Here is a 20,756-nt window from a genome sequence, read left to right as displayed (position 1 = left end):
TTTTAAAAATAGTTTAAGTGATGAGGAGTGCCTGGCTGGTTCAGTCAGTAGCAGAGCCTACTTTATTTTTTTTTTTAATTTTTATTTATTTATGATAGTCACAGAGAGAGAGAGAAAGAGACAGAGACACAGGCAGAGGGAGAAGCAGGCTCCATGCACCGGGAGCCCGATGTGGGACTCGATCCCGGGTCTCCAGGATCACGCCCTGGGCCGAAGGCAGGCGCCAAACCGCTGCGCCACCCAGGGATCCCCCAGCAGAGCCTACTTTAAAAAAAATAATAAAGTTTAAGTGATGATAAGAAGCCAGTAAGGTAGAAAAATACTCTCAAGGAATTTTATTCCATTATGAAGAAATTCTTCTGAAAGTTCTCACTGCCTCTCTGCCTTAACTAAAAACTGATTTTCCTAGGACACTTCTTCCAAAGCAGCCCTTTCAAGGAGGCTCTCAGGTCTCTCACACTCTACACCCAATGTTGGGAAATGAGACTGGTACCCTTCTTTCTTCCAATGCCACCTCTAGACCATGTAAAATCCTGAACCCCCATGTAAAATCTTTGTTATTATGATACTCATGTTTTTCAGCAACACAGTCTTCTATTTTCTCCCTTTTCACTATCAGCTAATGACCACCTGGACATCCTCCACAAGCAGTGAGGAGATACTGGCAACCAATTCACACTGCCATTGTCTTTTATACCACCATTCCATTCCTGGGTTATTTCTTTTATATATATATATATATATATGTATATGTATATATATATATATATATATATATATATTTTATTTATTTATTCGTGAGAGACACACAGAGAAAGAGAGGCAGAGACACAGGCAGAGGGAGAAGCAGGCTCCATGCAGGGAGCCCGATGTGGGACTCGACCCCAGGACCACGCCCTGGGCCGAAGGCAGGCACCAAACCGCTGAGCCACCCAGGGATCCTGTCCTGGGCTATTTCAATACACCCATGGATGAGTCATCTAATACCAGTTCCTCAAATCCATTATCCTCAGTAAGCAACTCTATTCTCTGGGTATATCCATTCACAGCCAGTTGGGAATTCACTTAATTGTCTTATCAAACATTCATTCATCAAATATTTAACAAGTACCTACTATTTGCTCAGTAGAGAACACATGACAGTCCCTGCCCTCATAAAAGATCTCATATTTTCTGCAAAGACAGCATGAAAAGATCTAGCTGAAGTCTAAATACAACTACTACATTTCCTTTACAGTTTAGGAACCATGTCAACTCTAGAAAACTGAAATTATTACCTGAAATGACCTCATGAATCCATACTATATCCCAGTGATCAATGTATCACTTGACAAGGCTTCTAAAGCTACTTTTTTTTTAAAGATAGATTTATTTACTTATTTTAGAGAGAGACTGAGCGCGCGCGCACACACACACACACACACACACACACACGAGTGCAGGGTGAAAGGCAGAGGGAATCTCAGGCCAACTTTGAGCTGAACTCAGAGCTCAAAGCAGGGCTTAATCCCATGACCCGAGACCATGACCTCAGCTAAAATAGTAAATCGGATGCTTAACCAACTGAGCCCCCCTAGAATCCCTAAAACTACCTTTTAAATAATGTATGCTAAAATACTGCCAGAGTTCAGTATCAGATTCATCAGTCTATGACCATATTGCCGTGCTGCCCAATACACTAAATCACCAGTTACAGTGCCTATTTAATTTTTAAAAAACTAATAATTTTAATTATTTCTCAACAATTATACTAGCCACATTTTTTTTAAGATTTTACTTATTTATTCATGAGACACAGAGAGAGAGAGAGAGAGAGAGAGAGAGAGAGAGAGGCAGAGACACAGGCAGAGGAAGAAGCAGGCTCTATGCAGGGAGCCCAACATGGGACTCGATTCCGGGTCTCCAGGATCACGCCCTGAGCTGAAGGTGGTGCTAAACCTGTGAGCTACCTGGGCTGAAGTGGCTACTTATCAAATGGTATATAGAACATTTCTATCATCACAGTTCTATTGAACAGTGCTGGCCTAAAGTTTTTAGTATTCACTTCATCCCTCCCTGAAAAAAAATTTAAAGGACAGGTATCATTTTCCAGTCTCCTGAGAACTCCCTGGGGTTCCACAACATCCTATGGAATTCCACAAATCAGGTATCATTATCAACATCACCACACTCTATCATCACCATGAGAATGTTGATTTTTATTGAGTACCTACTCTATTCCAAGCACTTTATTAAAAGCTTTATTAATATATTTCATTTGTTCTTCATAACAATCACATGAGATAGGACTATTTTTCCCATTTTACAGGTGAGAAAATTAACTGAGTTTTAGACAGTAAAGTAACTCATTCAAAGCTATACAACTACAAAATGACAGCAATCCATAGAGTTTAAGCAAATTAAAAATTAATAATTTTGCCTTTTCAAGACAACACGCTATTTAATATAAAGGAGGACTGACACAAACCTCACACTAGCACTCAACATTCCAGCAGACCAAACCATTTTCAGATGGTTCAATTTGCCCTACAGCTTTCTGGTATTTGGGCTCTGCAAACTCTGTTCCTTCTACTTGCATCCTTTTCATTCAGCCAAATCCTACGTATCCTTAAGATCCCATTGCAGATCTTCCAACAATTCAGTTTAGAAATCCAATATGTGTGCTGATGTAGAACCCTAAAGTTACCTATTGAAGCACAGCAGCCCGCAAACTCCTATTAATGTTTCCTCTTCTCTCACTAGAATAAAACTCCTTAAGAATAAGGGACCCTGTCCACTATTCATCATGGATTCCATCTGGGCTACCCTAGGATTTAGGACATTAAAAGTACTCAACAAATATGTGATAAATGAAGGAATAATGAAAAGACACTTAAGTAGTCAAATCATTTCACAAGCATGTACTCAACCAAAAAAAATGCTAAGTTGACTTACACAAACCTATGTTTCTATTCAATCAAAGAATATTAAAAATACACACTAAATGGCTTACTTGCCATTTTAGTTGGTAAACAAGTATTTTACAAACATTATCTCCCACAGAAATACAAAAGAAAACTGAAAAACTGGGATCCCTGGGTGGCGCAGTGGTTTAGCGCCTGCCTTTGGGCCCAGGGCATGATCCTGGAGACCAGGGATCGAATCCCACGTCAGGCTCCTGGTGGAGCCTGGTGCATGGAGCCTGCTTCTCCCTCTGCCTATGTCTCTGCCTCTCTCTCTCTCTCTCTGTGGCTATCATAAATAAATAAATTTTTTTTTTAAAAACTGAAAAACTAAAGGTCAAGAAAGTAACTGCTAATGGGTTTAGGGTTTCTCTTGAGGGTGAATTCAGAAAACATTGCAAAATTGATTGTGGTGATAGTTATACACACCAAAAAAAATTGAATTATACACTTTACATGAGTGAACTGTGTGGTGTATGAATTATTTCTCAATAAAGCTCTTATAAATTTTTTTAAAAAGGACTACAGGTAGCTAGGCTTAAATTATGAAAATACTAAACCTGAAAAAAAAAAAAGACCTAGAAAAGAAAATGTTATATTTATGCAATTTTAAAATAGCTAAACCATATTATTGCACAAAATTTCACTGGTTAGGAAAAACAACAACTTGGAAACAGTGACTGCCTTCAGGAATAACATGATGGAACAGGAGACTTACTTTTCCACATGTACTCTTGCATACCTTCTGACTTGGTACATGTCTTACCTATTTTTTTTTTTTTTTGTAAAGATTTATTTATTTATTTATTTATTCATGATAGACATAGAAAGAAAGAGAGACGCTGAGACACTGGCAGAGGGAGAAGCAGGCCCCATGCCGGGAGCCCGATGTGGGACCCAATCCCGGGACCTCAGGATCGCGCCCCAGGGCCAAAGGCAGGCGCCAAACCACTGAGCCACCCAGGGATCCCCCAATGTCTTACCTATTTCTTAAATGAGTATAACGGTTATTAATATATTTTTAAATAACAAAAATGTCGTATCTGTCCTTAGTCTAAGTATACTTTCATTGACTGTCTATTTTGTTCTGAGAAGAATAAAAACTGAACTATATGTTTCTAAAAAATCAGTCCAGGGAGGGCAGCCTGGGTGGCTCAGCAGTTTAGCGCCACCTTCAGCCCAGGGTGTGATCCTGCAGACCCGGGATCAAGTCCCACGTTGGGCTCCCTACATGGAGCCTGTTTCTCCCTCTGCCTGTGTCTCTGCCTGCCTCTGTGTGTGTGTGTGTGTGTGTGTGTGTGTGTGTGTCATGAATAAATAAATAAATAAATAAAATCTTTTAAAAAAATAAAATAAATCAATCTAGGGAAGTAAAAAACTGACATATTCTTACATCTATTTCATCTCACACTAAGAAGCATTTACTCATTTTCTGGTATTAGACATTATAATCATATAAATTCTCCCTTACCCAACACTCTGACACCTCTTTAAACAATGACACACGCTTAATCATTCCCTCCTCCCTGAAAACTTCCTTTTCTTCACTTCTAGTACATCACACTCTCCTGGTTTTCCTAACCCAATAACCTTTTATCAATCTCCTTTGCCAGGTTTCTCTTCATCTCCCCAAAAGGTATCCAGAAAGTAAGTTCCATGAAGGCAGGGATCTTTGTCAGTTTTGTTCACTACCCCAATAAGCTAAAAAAGCACCCAGAACCATACTCAATAAATAACCATTGATTGAATCAGTGCCCCAAGGCTCAGATGTTGAAGAGCTACAGAAATAAACTATATTCTATATAACCTGAATGCTGTTTACTTCATTCCATTTTGTCAAACTTGATAATGAATGTATGTACTGATTATTTGGTTAACCAAAATACTTCATTCCCTGGTCTTCCTCCATTGATGTTTTGGTATGGTTATGTGTAAAATACACATTTAACAGCTCTTTTTTTTTTCTTCTACTACTCCTAAAAGCATAAACTTAGAGCAGAAAAAGAGCTATAGAACTATAAGAACTATCACTTTTATCTTGCTTCGAGGACTATAGTTGAATTAACAGACATACTTATCTAACTAGAAATGAGGGCGGGGGGGGGGGGTCTCAGTAAATTCCACAAGAACATCACAGTAATGACTAGCAAGCAACATTCTTGAAAAATAAAATGTAGTAATTTTTTCAGGCATAAGAAATTCTAAAGAGAAACAGACCACTCCTACCTTAACCTTTCTCCCAAATCCCATGATTTCATTCCCACAAAATCACATCCCACTGTCAGCCATTCAAATGTAATTTTAGCAATATACAAAGTTTCACTTGATATTTTAGTTCACATTTGTCTTCATGAGTACCCAATTAAATCAAAGTATAATTTAAAAACCAAAACTAGATATGTGAATTTTAATTTTTCCTTCTAAGTAATCCAAAATCAAAACTTCTAATTTGATCTGAATACATTTAATCTTTTAGAATTACAAATTGTGGACACACCCTTTCTCACTTAGTAACTATTGTATCATCTGTTGCCTAAAAGTCTCTCCAAACAGAAGTATCTTTTAAAAGATAACAGTCTGCTCATTAATTAGGCATGTTAAAAAAGGCAATGATCTGCAACTACTGACACTCATATCTGTGTATTTCTCTCTTGGGTTACAGGAAAGCATTTCTCTGGCTACGTTCCCAAAAAAAATGAGTAAGCCTTGGGAAAGTCACTGCTTAAATTCCATTTCATGACGGTTTCTCTTCCTCCACAAATGAATTATTGAGAGTCATGCCTACTTCCATCCATTACATAATACATGTCCATCACAGGACCTGTCTTCTGAGCAAGAAACAGCTTAAATGACACTAACTGATAGGTAAGGTCAGTGAATACTGTGATCTAATAGGGAGCAGGAATCAAGAAAAGATTCTGATTTAATGTGCAAAGTTGTGAAACGCTGATGTTTTGAACACTGAACACCGTTTACTCTGCCGCCCCTATGAAGTGAGTTACATGCCCCCAAAATGTTATTAAAGAGCATTTTAAAAGCACTTGACTCCAGGAACGTATCTCAGAAATCGAAGGACCTACCGAAAAAAATTAATTCCACTTCATTTTTAAAGGGTCTAATAACATTAGCAATTGAGAAATAAAAATAATCTCCAATAAGTGTGTTGAACACAAAGAGTCTAAATGTTAAGGTCTGTTGAAAAACGAGCTGTAAAAGACAACTGTGCTTTAAAACATTTTTCATATAATTAGCTCCAACAGAACTGTTCAAATTATCCATCCAAAGCAGTGAACCACAGCCACCTGCAACTATTAGTCAGAAATGTGTCTTCCAAAGCAACCACCTGATTTTCAGGCCTTCCCTTAAGGGGACAGGATAAAGCTTGTAAGTGAGATGGTACAGAGAGATCTTTCAGGCACAGAAAAAAGACTGGAAGATAACACCTTTAAGGAACTAGGTGTAATGGGACCTACACCCTTATGTTGTTGCCAGAATGAAGTTGTCTTAGCCCAAGATCTCGCTCTTCCTGAAGGGAGTAAAACTTTAAACCCAGCCACCCTCACAATTTACCCACCTGCGCCAAAAGCAGAGGGCTTCTCTTCCCTCTCGACCCATCCCGCCAGGAGGGAAATAATACTCATCAAACACCAAAGCAGAAATGTGAGACCCAGTGCAATAGCTTCTCCAACTGCCTCAAAGGCAGCATCCACAGCTCCTCTCCCTTTTGAAATAGTCCTTCATCTCCTATCTTACCATTTCACAGAAAAAAAATCCTCCTCTCTTTCAACATTTGACAACAGTCGCCTGAACACACAGATCCACCCCGACCGCACCCCAACCTCCTCAGGGCTCCCCGTTCTCCACCTCGCCACCACCTCGCCCGCACCACCACGCCTCAGAAAGCCTCGCTCTCCAAGCACCGGGAACCCCTCCTCGCGTCTCCCACCTCGGGCTCCCCGCGTCCGCCGCCTCAGCTCCCGCCCAGCCCCGGAGCTGGCGGGGAGGAGCCCGCGGGGGGCTGGGGTGGGCTGGGGTGGGGTCCGCCCCTCCCCGGACGGTCCCATCCCCCCGGCGGGGAGAGGGGGGAGGGGGTCCTGAAGCCTCACCTACGGCTCCGCCCCTCCCCGGGGGCGCGCTGCCCAGCCCTCGCCAGGGCCGTGAGGAAGCAGCAGGCTAAGAAAAGGCAAAAAAGCCTCAGCGCCAGCGCCAGGCGGGAAGCTCTCAGTCCCGCCCGACTTCCGAGCTGCCTACACGGCGGCCGTCTCACCCTCCTCAGGGGGGCTGCTGCTGCTGCTGTTGCCGCTGCTGCCGCCCGGGCGCCGCCGCCGCCTCCGCCGCCGCCGCCACTACCGCCGCCGCCGTCGCCGCCGCCACAGCCACAGCACGGCCCCAGCGCCCGCCGACGTCACCGCGCCCCGCCCCCTGCGCGAGACACCTAGCCCCGCCCCGGCCCGGCCCGGCCGCGAGACCTCGCGAGCTCCGCCCCCTCCTGTCCCAGCCACCTAGGCTGCCCGCACCCTCCTGGGAGTGCGCGTGGCAGCCCGCCCGCCTCCGGTGCCTTCCAGACGGAGGTGGGTCAGGGTGACGAGTGGGGTGACTCAAGATTCCGGCGGCGATCGCGCGCTCGAGCACAGCAACGGGCGCGGGGCGTCCACACCCCCACGCGCGGCCCCTGCGGCCACGGGAAGGGAGAGCCGGACTCGGCTCCGGGAAGCGGCGGTAGGTGGGAACGCGGCCAGGCGGCGTTTGTCTCCTTGGGCTTGCCGTAGGAAGCGGGCTGGCAGGGCCCGAGGAGCGGAGTCGTAGCTTTCCCGAACCCCAGGGTCGCCCCACCCCCTGCTCCGGGGGGCCGTCCGCCAGCCCCGGGACCGCCGCCGCCGCGGAGTGGGTCTGAGGTCGTCGTGCGTTCCGGGCTGCGCTCCCACGGCTGCAGTGGCAGCCCTTTGTCCGGGGAAATTGTATTTTCCTCCACCCTTTGCTTCTGCGAATGTGGCCGCGGGGCTGCCCACGAGACCTCAGGGAAAAACAGGCGTCGCAGAAGACCTACAACGGGGTGCTTGGTTTTTCTGTGGGAGCTCCGCGGGGCGGAAGAGCGCCGGCGGGATTTAAGGTGCACGTTCAGCTGTGCCCTGTGCCCCTTGCGGTGCTACGTTGCCTTCGTCGGCCCTCGGAGCATCTAGGCGAGTCCGCTGGGCAAATGGTACTTCATTCCAGGAAACCCAATTTTCTTGTCCTGAATTGCAGTCGATTTTCTTCCATCGGAGTCACGCAAAGAGGGCAACTGCACCTATTATTTAAGAATGTAGGTAAACTATCCCTTAACCAAGAAGGTAGGAGTGCTGTGAATTACATTGGCCCCAGCGTTTTCCGTTGCGTCGAATAATTTAAAATGGCCTTACAAGGAGTAGACTCGTCATTTTACCCCTACTTATTCTCCACCACAGTTAACCAATTTGCACTCCATAATTCCACTAACATTTTCCCGTCCCTCTTCAATGTTAACATTCATTCACCAAATTCTACTGTTTCATCCCGCCCAGACTCTCTTCCCTCCCAGATCACCACGCACTTGGATTATTGCAGTTCCCCGTCCCGCTGTATAGTCGCCCCCTTCAGTACATTCAACATATGCCTACCATTTGTTAAGACTGTGCTTGCTGCCAGAGAAGGTTGTATAGCTGCCAAATAAGCATCCTAAAATACTTCAGTTTTTTAGACATCTGGCCTTCCCCTCCCCCCCCCCCCCCCCCCCAGAATAAAGCCATCCTTCTTCCACTATTTTTCAAGATCTTTCTCATCTAACTGCTGATTTACTCATCCTGTTACTCCCCGGCAGGGTGGTGAGGTAAAAGAAAAGTGGGAGGCCCATCCTAGTTTCCATTATGCCACTTTCTACTTGTATGATCCAGGGAAAATCACTTTATTTCTGGGTTCTACTTTTCTTAACTGTAAAATGGGATGTGAACTAGACGTCTGAGATCCAACATATCACTAAAATGTGTGGGTTAGTATGCTAAGCACTAAGTTATACATACAACAGGGTGCTAGCAATATCACAGACTCAGAATTTTGGCAGCTTGTTTTCTTATGTTTTGGGAGGGGGTTTGTTTTTTGTGGGGTTCTTTTTTTCCCTCCCATTGGTTGTTTTTTCTTATTCCCGACTCTGCCCCAGATTTTTTTTTTTTTAAACTTACGTTTAGGGATCCCTGGGTGGCGCAGCGGTTTGGCGCCTGCCTTTGGCCCAGGGCGCGATCCTGGAGACCAGGGATCGAATCCCACGTCGGGCTCCCGGTGCATGGAGCCTGCTTCTCCCTCTGCCTATGTCTCTGCCTCTCTCTCTGTGTGTGTGACTATCATAAAAAAAAAAAAAAAAAAAAAAAACTTACGTTTAGTATTTTTTTAATTAAAGCCAGCTGAGTGCTCCCTTCGGCAGCACATATACTAAAATTGAAATGTAGGACGCCTGGGTGGCTCAGCGGTTAAGCGTCTGCCTTCAGCCCAGGGTGTGATCCTGGAGACCCGGCATCCAGTCCCGCATCGTGCTCCCTGCATGGAGCCTGCTTCTCCTTCTGCCTGTGTCTCTGCCTCTGTGTGTGTCTCTCATGAATAAGTAACTAAAAATCTTAAAAAAAAAAAAACTAAAATTGAAATGTTAGAAGATTAGTATAGCTCCTGTGCAAGGATGACACTCAAATTAATGAAGCATTCCATAATTTGCAACTAATGTAACATTGGTTGTCAACTATACTTCAGTATATACTTTTTTATATACTTAAATAAGCTGGGAGAGCCTAGGTGGCTCAGTTGGTTAAGTGTCTGCCTTTGGCTCAGGTCATGATCCCAGCGCAAGTCATGATGCCAGGTCCTGGGATCCAGGCCCCTGTCAGGTTCCTTGTTGGGGTGGGGGAGGGTTCTGCTTCTCCCTCCCCTGCTCTTGCCCCCTTGCTCGCATTCTCCGTCTCTCTCCCTCTCAAATAAAATCTTTTAAAATTTAAAAATAATAATTTTTTTAAAAGCTAGCTAACTAAGCACATGCATTCATTACCTCTTCTTCCTGAGACCCGTTAAAATGATACGAAACTCATACATAATAGAAAGTGGGAAGAGACCACCAAGACATAATTTTTTCTTAATTTACACACCAAGTGAGTACAGTCTGACTAAACAAAATGAAAGAAACTGTAATGTGTAATAGGTGCAGGAGGTGCTACAGCCAATAGGGAAGTGAAATAAACATTTCTATATAGAACAGAAGAACCCTTCCTTATCTTGGATACAGTACCCTAGGCATTTATTCCAGGCTAAAAATCAAGAGTTCTCATAATCTCTGGGGAGGAGCTAGGTGGCTATTTGAGCATTTAATGTCTAAGAGTAAAGCCGTCTTCATTCTGGCACAATAGCTATTTCTCTACCCACTCACCCCTGAGTGAAGTTGTACAAGTTGGCAGGACCCTCCCAAGTTCACAAGGTTTCTAATCAGCATTCCAATTACTTCATCTTAAACATAAACAGACAACCAAGGATTAGATTATTTGATATTTAAAAGCAGTTTCAATTTAGGGGGAGGGAAGAAAGATAAACAGAAAAAGTGGCCATAGAGGAAATAGAGAAACTTCACAGAACTTGAAAAATAATTAGGATACTCATGGACTTTCATTACACCTGTGAACAAGAATATCATATTCAGTATACTTAGATGAAGTATTTTATTTATTTATTTATCCATGAATAAAAGGTAGGTCTTGAAATCATAAATAAGAAATCGCCAAAATTATAAATTCACTTGAACTGTTAAAAGAGTAAGTGAATGAAATTTTTTAAAATAGGAGAAATACAGGGGTACCTAGAAAGCTCAGTCAAAAAAGCACACGATTCTTGATCTCCCAATCATGAGTTTGAGCCCCATGTTGGATGTAGAGATTACATAAATAAATAAATAGACTTTAAAAGAAGAAGAAGGGACACCTGGGTGGCTCAGCAGTTGAGCATCTGCCTTTGGCTTAGGGTGTGATCCTGGGCCTGGGAATTAAGTCCCGCATCAGTGGACACCGAACCTATACATATACAATGGAATATTACTCAGCCATTAGAAACTACAAATACCCACCATTTGCTTCAACGTGGATGGAACTGGAGGGTATTATGCTGAGGAAGTAAGTCAATCGGAGAAGGATAAACAGTGTATGGTCTCATTCATTTGGGGAATATAAAAAATAGTGAAAGGAAATAAAGGGGAAAGAAGAGAAAATGGGAAATATCAGTGAGGGTGACAACATGAGAGACTCCTAACTCTGGGAAACGAACAAGGGGGGGTGGAAGGGGAGGTGGGCGGGGGGTTGGGGTGACTGGGTGATGGGCACTGAGGGGGACACTTGACGGGATGAGCACTGGGTGTTATGCTATCCGTTGGCAAATCAAACTCCAATAAAAAAATTATATACAGGGGCAGCCTGGGTGGCTCAGCAGTTTAGCGCCGCCTGCAGCCCAGGCCCTGATCCTGGAGACCCGAGATCCAGTCCCACGTCAGGCTCCCTGCATGGAGCCAGCTTCTCCCTCTGCCTGTGTCTCTGCCTCTCTCTGTGTCTCTCATGAATAAATAAAATCATAAAAAAAAAAAGTAATTCTACGTCTGTGATTAAATCTTCCTTTAAAAAAAAAAATATATATATATATACAAAAAAAAAAAAGGAAAAAGAGATCTGTAGATCAGACCTACTTGGAGTGCTTGTTGAAACTAAAAATGTCCTACCCCCATCCCCACTCACCTCACCACCAATTTTGATTCATTAGATATGGAATAAAATTGGAAAATATGCATTTAAATAAAAAAGTCCCGCATCGGGCTCTATGTAAGAAGCCTGCTTCTCCTTCTGCCTATGTCTCTGCTTCTCTCTGTGTCTCTCACGAATAAGTAAATAAAATATTTTTTAAAATAAAAAAATAATAAAAGAAGAAATACACAAAGAGATGGAAATTGCAAAAGAAAGTATAAGAAAATCAATCCAAGAGGACTAATATTACAGGAGAAAGAGAAAGCAAAGTAAATAAAAGATGGAAAATTACTAAAAAAAATAGTGGAAGAAAACTTCCCAGAGCTTAAAGTGTCTACTAGTGCAGAGCAATAACAAAGAAAAAACAACCTTGAAAAATGTTGAAGTTCAAACATTATACCATTATTGATATAAAGGTAAAAATAGAGTGGACAGTTAAAGATGTGGAACTTAGGGAGAAAGAGATACAAGTAAAGATAAAAGTATTCAAGAGATTATTATTGGCAGAACTTTTCTGGTTTTAAAATGCATGTTAGAAGTAGAAAAAGTAACCAATGGAGGAACAAGGAATTGTTAGTCTATTTTGAGAGGGTAGGAAGACACAAGGAACAGGATTTATAAGTAAGCTAAATCATCATTAATCTAGGTAGTTCATCAAGATATGGTAGCAGAAGACTTAAAGTATTATAATGGCAATACTCCCCTATTCTTCTGCAGATTCTATGCAATACTATTAAAATCTCAGCTGCCTTTTTTTTTTTTTCCAAAAATTGGCAAGCTGAGTCCCTCACATGGAAATATAAGGGATGCAAGATAGGCAAAATAATCCTTAAAAGAAAACACTTATTCTTCCTGATTTCAAAACTGACTACAAAACCACAGTGATCTAGGGATGTCTGGGTGGCTCAGCGGTTGGGCATCTGCCTTCGGCTCAGTGCGTGATCCTGGACTTCTGGGATCAAGTCCCACATCAGGGTCCCTGCATGTAGCCTGCTTCTCTGCCTGTGTCTCTCATGAATAAATAAATAAATAAATAAATAAATAAATAAATAAATAAATAAATAAATACCACAGTGATCTAGATAATGTAATACTGGAAAAGTGGTGGACATATATACCAGTGAAATAGAATTTAGTATTAAGAAATAACGCATTTACGAACAATTTTTAATAAAAACATCGACAGGTCAATGAGAAAAGAATAGTCTTTTCAACAAAGAGTGTTGTAACAGTTGTATATCTAAGTGCAAAAGAATGAAACTGGACCCTGCCTCACCCATACAAAATTTAATTCAAAATGGACCATAGGGGATGCCTCGTTGGCTCAGCAGTTAAGCGTCCACCTTCAGCTCAGGGTATGATCCTGGAGTCCTGGGATCAAGTCCCACATCAGGCTCCCTGCATAGAGCCTGCTTCTCCCTCTGCCTGTGTCTCTGCCTCTCGCTCTCCATGTCTCTCATGAATAAATAAGTAAAATTTAAAAAATAAAAAATAAATCATTTAAAAAATTTTTAAAATAAAAAATAAGTAAAATCTTTTTAAAAAAATGGACCATAGATCTAAATATAAATGTTAAAACTATAGTGCTGGGCAGCCCTGGTGGCTCAGCGGTTTAGCGCCACCTTCAGCCCAGGGCGGGATCCTGGAGACCCAGGATCGAGTCCCACGTCAGGCTCCCTGCATGAAGCCTGCTTCTCCCTCTCCCTGTGTCTCTGCCTCTCTCTCTCCCTCTGTCTCCCATGAATAAATAAATAAAATATTTTTAAAAAATAAAAATAAAACTATAGTACTTTCAGAGAAAATATAGGTATATTTCTGTGTGACCTTGGATTAAGCAATAGTTTTTTTAGCTATAAAACCAAACATACAAGTGACAAAAAAAAATAGGAAAATTAGACTTCACCAAAATGGAAAACTTTTGTATTATTCAGCCTTAAAAAGGAAGGAAATCTTAGCATATTACAATGTAGTGCTCATTTGACAGCATATATACATGTTACAATATGAATGAATCTTGGAGACCTTATGCCAAGTGAAATCACCCACCCACAGAAGGCCTGTATATTGTACAGTTCCATCTATATAAGATACCTAGAGTACTCAAATTCATAGAGTCAGAAAGTAAAAAGGTGATTGCCAGGGACTTGGGGGAGGAAGAATATGGAGTTAGTGTTTAGGAATTAGAGTACTTTGCATACTTCAGTTTGGAAAGATGAAGTTCTGGATATGATGGTGGTGATGATTGCATCTCAATACAAATGCACTTAATGCCATACAATTGTACACTTAAAAATGGTTAAAATGGTAAATTTTATGTTGTATATATTTTACCACAATAAAAAAATTTATCTCTTGTACTTCAAGTACACTGGTTTGGACTGAATTGTGTTCCTTCAAAGTTCCTCACTCTTTCCCAAACCCTCAACATATTTGAAGAAAGGCCTTCCAAAGGTAATTAAATTTAAATGAACTTGTAAGAGTGAAACCTTAATCCAATAGGACTAGTGTCCTTGTAGGAAGAGGAAGAGACACCTGGGGGATAAGCATAAAGCAAAGGCTTCATGAGGACACAACCAGAAGATGGCCATCTACAAGCTGGCCAAACCTACTAGCACCTTGATCTTGGATACCCAGCCTCCAGAACTGAGAAATAAATTTTTGCTGTTGAATGAGATTTTGTTATGATATCCCTACCAGACTAATGCAGATTTATATACTGAGAAGTGAGGTGTTGCTCCAATAGTTTAAAAATGTGGAAGTAGGGCAGCCCCAGTGGCTCAGCGGTTAGCGCTGCCTTCAGTCGAGGACGTGATCCTGGGGTCCTGGGATCGAGTCCCATGTCCCCATGTCCGGCTCCCTGCATGGAGCCTGCTTCTCCCTCTGCCTCAACCTCTCTCTCTCTCTCTGTCTCTCATGAATAAGTAAATAAAATCTTTTTTTTTTTTTTTTTTTTTTTTTTTTAATGTAGAAGTAGCTTTGGAATTGGTTTGTGAATAGAGGCTGGAAGATTTTTGGGGTTCATGTTAGAAAAGGCCCAGATTGCCTTTGAAGAGAGACTGTTGTTTCAAAAATGGATATTTAGGGCAGCCCGGGTGGCTCAGCGGTTTAGCACCACCTTCAGCCCAGGGCATGATCCTGGAGATCAGGGATCGAATCCCACGTTGGGCTCCCTGCATGGAGTCTGCTTCTCCCTCTGCCTATGTCTCTGCTGCCTGTCTCTTTGTGTCTCTCACAAATATATATAGTTTTTTTTTTATTTTTTTTTTAATTTCTATTTATTTATGATAGTCACACAGAGAGAGAGAGAGAACCTCTGATTTACAGCCAACTGCTCAGAAGTACAGATAACAATCTGAACTTGCAGATGGCATCCTGAGTTGGAGGGGATCACTGGAACCTCCAATTTGTAGCCAGTTGGCCAGAGACACAGGTAATAACATAGGCTTGCATCTGGCATATGAAGGAGCAGGGAAAAGAGTAGTAGGACAGCACTCTTGTGGGACTGAGCCCTTAATCTGTGGAATCTGATATTATCTCTGGGTAGACACTGTCAGAATTGAATTGAATTGTAAGATATCCAACAGGTTTCTGGAAAATTGCTCCTTGGTGATGTGGGAACCCCCCCCACACACACACATGTTGCAATTGGGCACGGTACCTAATTACTATCCATATTACAAAAAGAAAAGGTATATTCTAGAAAGCACACCAAAGGGGTGGCTGGAAAATCGTATGATAAAGAGTTCATAGGTGCTGTAGGGTCCAAGGGCAGGCTGCCTGAGGGCAGGCTGCCTGAAGACAGGCCACTTTGGCATGAACACTGTTTTGAATTAAACACAATGGAAACCCAGTAGATTCATAAAAAGCTTTTCACCTCCCCCTCAACTGACTCTTTGAACCAGGAAAAGAGCTATTAATAGAGACTTCTCTTTACCTAAGAAACTTACCTACATAATAAGGTAACCTTGGTTTTTCAAGCATCTTTCAACTTCCTGCTAATGGTCTTTCCCCACTTTGGATCCTCAGATACCTTCCCTTTGTTCATACAAGCATCATATTGCTTCACTGTCTTTGGAAAATCCATGTCTATGTGGATTCCCTGTATGTATGCTATTAAATTTGATTTTCCTTTGTTAATCTGTCTCCTATCAATTTGATTCTTAGCCCAGCCAAAAGGACATTAAAGGTAGAGAAAATTCTTCCTCCTGATAGTGTGATTCATAGATTTAATCAGCCATCTCAGAAGTATCTAGGAATAGCGATGGAACTATAACAGCAGAAGCACTGCCAGCTTGGAATAAAGGGGACAGAGTCAACAAAATAAAGGAATCCTGTTGGACTTCTGGGATTCCACAGAATAAAAAAATTGAACTATGTGGCTGCCAGTCCCCATTATCCTTAAAGAAAAGGGAAGAATAGCACCAAAAGCTGTTCAGAAATAAGCATAACTGTCACTCCTACCATGAGTCTGGAGGATACAGGCCTAGGGGGTCAAGGCTGTATCTTCAGTTTTAGTGGGTCAGGCTGCTACCAACCAGTCCCTCAGGAACAAAGTTATTGCCCAGAAACAAGAAGATGATGCTGCCACCCCTGGAGCTCCAGAGGCAAAGCATTGAGCCAAACGAGATTACTCTTGAGCCTTAAAATCTAATGGAATTATCTTGCTAAATTTTGGACTTCCTTTGGATCCACACCTCCCCCTTTCTTCTTTCTGATTTCTCTCTTTTATTATTATTACTTTTTAAGATTTTGTTTATCTGTCAGAGAGAAAGAGTGTAAGCAGGCAGAAGAGCACGCAGAGGGAGAAGCAGGCTCCCTGATGAGCAAGAAGCTGGATGCTGGACTCTGGACTCAATCTCAAGAGCCTGGGATCATGACCTGAGCCGAAGGCTGATGCTTAACTGACTGAGCCACGCAGGCATCCTGATTTCTCTTTTAAAATATGAATGTTGTAGTAGCAAATTAGTTCTGAATTATGAAACATTTGCTATTTAGCAAGCTAGCAAATGATGCACATATTTTGTTTTTCATGTACTGGGCAATATAAGTGAAATTAAATCTGTCCTTTTTCCCCTCTCGAATGAGGTTTCCATTTGGAAAAAAGACTTGCACTGTTGCATATGTTCTGGGGACATAGACTTCTCATAATTTCCACTTAGGGGCACTTAAAGATTTTTTCCTATTGGAACACTTTTACACTTTCTGATGTATAGTACTTGAAGTTCTTGCCAGAAAATTGCTTTTGAGTTTTGAAGGCTTTATTCAAACTACTTTTAAATAAGTGGTTTATTGTCAGTGCTGTGTTTCATTTTGTTTTATAGAATATTTTTCCTCTACCCTTTTATTTATTTCCTTCCCATTTTAAACATATATATAATTTCCAATCCAGGATATTGCCTTGCCACCCATGAAAACTGTTCTGGCACCAAAAGTAATGAGAAATGTTCAGTGTATTAGAAAATTAGAGTAAAGAGCCACTCAGCTTCAGTTTTTACATACCATGAATAAAACATTAAAACATCACATGGAGAAGTTTACATGGTGATTGTTCACCTGCAGTACTGCAGACATTTAACATTTTGTATCCTTTTCAGTGAACCAGAATAAAAATATTCATTGACCATTATGGTTATTTGCTGATTTTTTTTTTTTGATGGTAATCTATCCTTATGACACTATGGCAACCAAACTGGCTTTACCATCTTCGCTTTAGCAGTTATCGAAGACAATGGATTATCATCTTTATTACTATCTGTCTTAAGCATTATATGCTAGTGGAATCTAGTTTAATTGTTTCAGATGGAAAAGTATTTGAATTTCCATTTTGAATGTGTTTGGACTAAACAAACAATAAACTACTGATGTCTGCAGCATTTATCTATGTCCCTAATTTAATCTGTAGGTTTGTGTTCCAAAGTATTTTCTCCCAATTGCATTTCATACAACCTAAGTAAAAATAAGTAATTGTTCTAAAACAAAAACAATAAACACACAAAAAATTTTTTAAATAAAATGCAGGTGCCTGAGTGGCTCAGTCAGTTAAGCATCTGCCTTGGGTTAAGGTCATGATCCCAGGGCCCTGGGATTGAGTCCAAATCCCCATTTGGGCTCCCGGCTCAGTAGAGAGTCTACTCCTCCCTCTCCCAACCTTCCTGCCTGTGTGCACTCGCTCTCTCTCTTTCTAATAAAAATAAATAAATAAATCTTGAAAAAAATAAAATGGAAATGTCTATGCATGCCTATCTCGCCATTCTATCTTGGAAGCACAGAATTTCTGTTTCACAGGCTCAAAGCTGAAAGAAGAATTTTGCCTCAATATCAATCATATTTCAAGTCTCATCCATACCTGGTTGAGATAATATTTAGATGAGGCTTTTGACATAGAGCTGCTTCTGGGTTAAGAATTTGGTATTGGGGTGAATGTATTTCGCATTTTAAAAAGATATAAATTTTGGGTACCCAGAAGGTAGAGTTGTTTAGGACAGAACTGTGTTCTCCTAATATTTATATGTGGAAGCTTTAACCCACAATGTGGCTGTATTTGGAGACAGGGCCTTTTAAAAGGTGATAAAGGGGCACCCCCGGTGGTGCAGCGGTTTAGCGTCGCCTGCAGCCCGGGGTCTGATCCTGGAGACCCAGGATGGAGTCGCGCGTCGGGCTCCCTGCATGGAGCCTGCTTCTCCCTCTGCCTGTGTCTCTGCCTCTCAGTCTCTCTCTCTCTCTCTGAATAAATAAAAATTTAAATAAATAAATAATTAATTAATAATTAATAATTAATAAATAAAAGGTGATAAAGGGGGCAGCCTCGGTGGCGCAGCAGTTTAGCGCCACCTGCAGCCCAGGGCGTGATCCTGGAGACCCTGGATCGATACCCACGTCAGGCTCTCTGTATGATGCCTGCTTCTCCCTCTGCCTGTGTCTCTGCCTCTCTCTCTCTGTCTCTATGAATAAATGAATAAAATCTTTAAAAAAAAAATAAAAGGTGATAAAGGTTAAATTAGGTCATATCCAGTCTGTAGTATTTTGTTATGGCAGCCCTAGTAGACTAACTCAGACACTACCAGGAAAGTGAAATGACAGCACACAGAATGGGAAAAAATTTTACAAACCGTATATCTGATATAATATCTAGAATATATAAGTAACTCTTAAAATTCAATGATAAAAAGACAACCCCATTTTAAAAAATGGGTACAAAATGTGAATAGATATTTCTCCAAATAAGATATACAAACAGGCAAAAAGGAGACTTTGTGAAAATTATGCACACCATTTCTTTTCTTTTTTTTTTCCTATTTTTAACTGTGCACACCATTTCTGCTTGTATACCACAATCAGTGTTTGCTCAAGCAAACTGGAAATACTGGAAATACAGCTTTTATTGTGAATGATCATGGATCCATCAAAATTAAGAAGTTTTATAATTGAATATGGAGAAAGTGACTAAGGAATGACAATTATCCATCTATGCCACAAACCTCTACCTAGAAAGCAGCACAGAGACACAAAGAGATGAAAATATGACAGGCCAAGGACATGAGGCAGTTCCCTAATTTAAATCTACTTAGAGGGGATGCCTGTGTGGCTCAGCAGTTGATCTTCTGCCTTTGGCTCAGAGTGTGATCCTGGAGTCCCAGGATCAAGTCTCATATTGGGCTCCCCTGCAGGGAGCCTGCTTCTCACTCTGCCTGTGTCTCTGCCTCTCTCTGTGTCTCTCATGAATAAATAAATAAAATCTTAAAAAAAAAATATATACTTAAAGTCCCAGAAAGAGAATCAAGAGAATGGAGGAGAAAAAAAAAAGAGAGAGAGAGAGAGAATGGAGGTGAGCTTATATCCATATAATGAATGAGGATTTTCCATATTGATAAAAAACATAAATCCACACATCAGAAGTCACTAAGAATATGAAGTAAAAAGAAAATCTAACCCAGAAAATTCCAGCGAAACTGACAACATAAAAGACAATACTTTTTCTTTCTTTCTTCCTTTTTTTTTTTTTGACAACATATTTTTTTGCATATTTTTTTATTGGAGTTCAATTTATAACATATAAACCAACATATAACACCCAGTGCTCAGCCTGTCCAGTGGCCCACTCAGTGCCCGTCACCCAGTCACCCCATCTCCCCACCCACCTCCTTTTCCACTACCCCTTGTTTGTTTCCCAGAGTTAGGAGTCTCTCATGTTCTGTCACCCTTTCTGACATTTTCCACTCATTTTCTCTCCTGTCCCCTGACAAAATATTTTAAAATTAATTTCATTTCTTTTCCTAAGGGCTGCTGTAACACAGTGCCACAAACCAGGTGGCTTAATATAACAGAAACTTATTGTTTCACAGTTTTGAAGTCTAGAAGTCCAAAAACAAGGTGTCACAAGGTCATGCTTCCTCTGAACTGATAGGAGAAAATCCTTCCTTGTTTCTGATGATTTGCTAGCAATCTTTGGATCACAGCTGCAAAACCTCAATCTCTGCCTCCATCAACATGTGTTATCTCTTCATACATCTGTGTCTCTGCATCTCTTTTCCTCTCCTAAAAGGACACCAGTCATATTGGATTAATGGACTACTCATCCAATATGACCTTATCTTAACTAATTATATCTTCAATTGTCTATCTCAAAGTAAGGTCACATTCTTAGGTACTAGGGCTTAAGGCTTTAATATACCTTTTTGAGTGATACAATTCAACCCATAACATCAGACCAAAAAAAAAAAAAAATCAGCTTATTTACAAAGTCATAGTAATTAGAATAACAGCAGACTTGTTAACACAAAAGGGAAGCCAGAAGCCAGGATAATATCTTCAAGTGCTGAGATAAAATAACTGTCATCTAGTAACACTACTTTTTAATTTTTTTAAAGTTAAATTCAATTAGCCAACATATAGTACATCATTAGTTTCAGAGGTAGAGCTCAGTAATTCATGAGTTGTGCATAACACCCAGTGTTCATCACATCACATGCCCTCCTTAAGTAACACTATTTTATTTTATAAGACTAAGGACAAAATAAAGACATTTCAAATAAACAAGAGCACA

At 41.2% G+C, this 20,756-nt stretch overlaps 2 protein-coding genes and 1 pseudogene across 26 annotated transcripts in view; 2 read left to right on the top strand and 1 right to left on the bottom strand.

The window, feature by feature from the left end:
• ERC1 (ELKS/RAB6-interacting/CAST family member 1) overlaps positions 1 to 7,325 on the bottom strand; it is a 534,848-nt gene extending 527,523 nt beyond the window's left edge. For 7 of the 22 annotated variants that reach the window (XR_013364494.1, XR_013364495.1, XR_013364497.1 and 4 more), the window contains exon 1: positions 7,049 to 7,287. The gene's annotated coding sequence lies outside the window, so the exon portion shown is untranslated. Of the gene's footprint in view, positions 1 to 6,888; positions 6,908 to 7,048 lie in introns of those variants that run through there. The other 15 variants (XM_077871604.1, XM_077871607.1, XM_077871608.1 and 12 more) reach the window with 6 other exon arrangements.
• The window catches only part of RAD52 (RAD52 DNA repair protein), a 120,157-nt gene that overhangs the window by 20,619 nt on the left and 78,782 nt on the right, over positions 1 to 20,756 (top strand). Inside the window, exon 1 of one of the 4 annotated variants that reach the window (XM_077871621.1) lies at positions 7,494 to 7,513. The exons of the other annotated variants lie outside the window; for them this stretch is intronic. The gene's annotated coding sequence lies outside the window, so the exon portion shown is untranslated. Of the gene's footprint in view, positions 1 to 7,493; positions 7,514 to 20,756 lie in introns of those variants that run through there. 4 annotated transcript variants of the gene reach the window in all.
• On the top strand, positions 9,564 to 9,659 carry LOC144297782 (U6 spliceosomal RNA; annotated as a pseudogene).

The sequence above is a fragment of the Canis aureus genome, chromosome 25, assembly GCF_053574225.1.
Source record: "Canis aureus isolate CA01 chromosome 25, VMU_Caureus_v.1.0, whole genome shotgun sequence".
NCBI lineage: Eukaryota > Metazoa > Chordata > Mammalia > Carnivora > Canidae > Canis > Canis aureus.
Note: the sequence above shows the minus strand (reverse complement) of the source record. Positions and strands in the feature narration are given on the sequence as shown.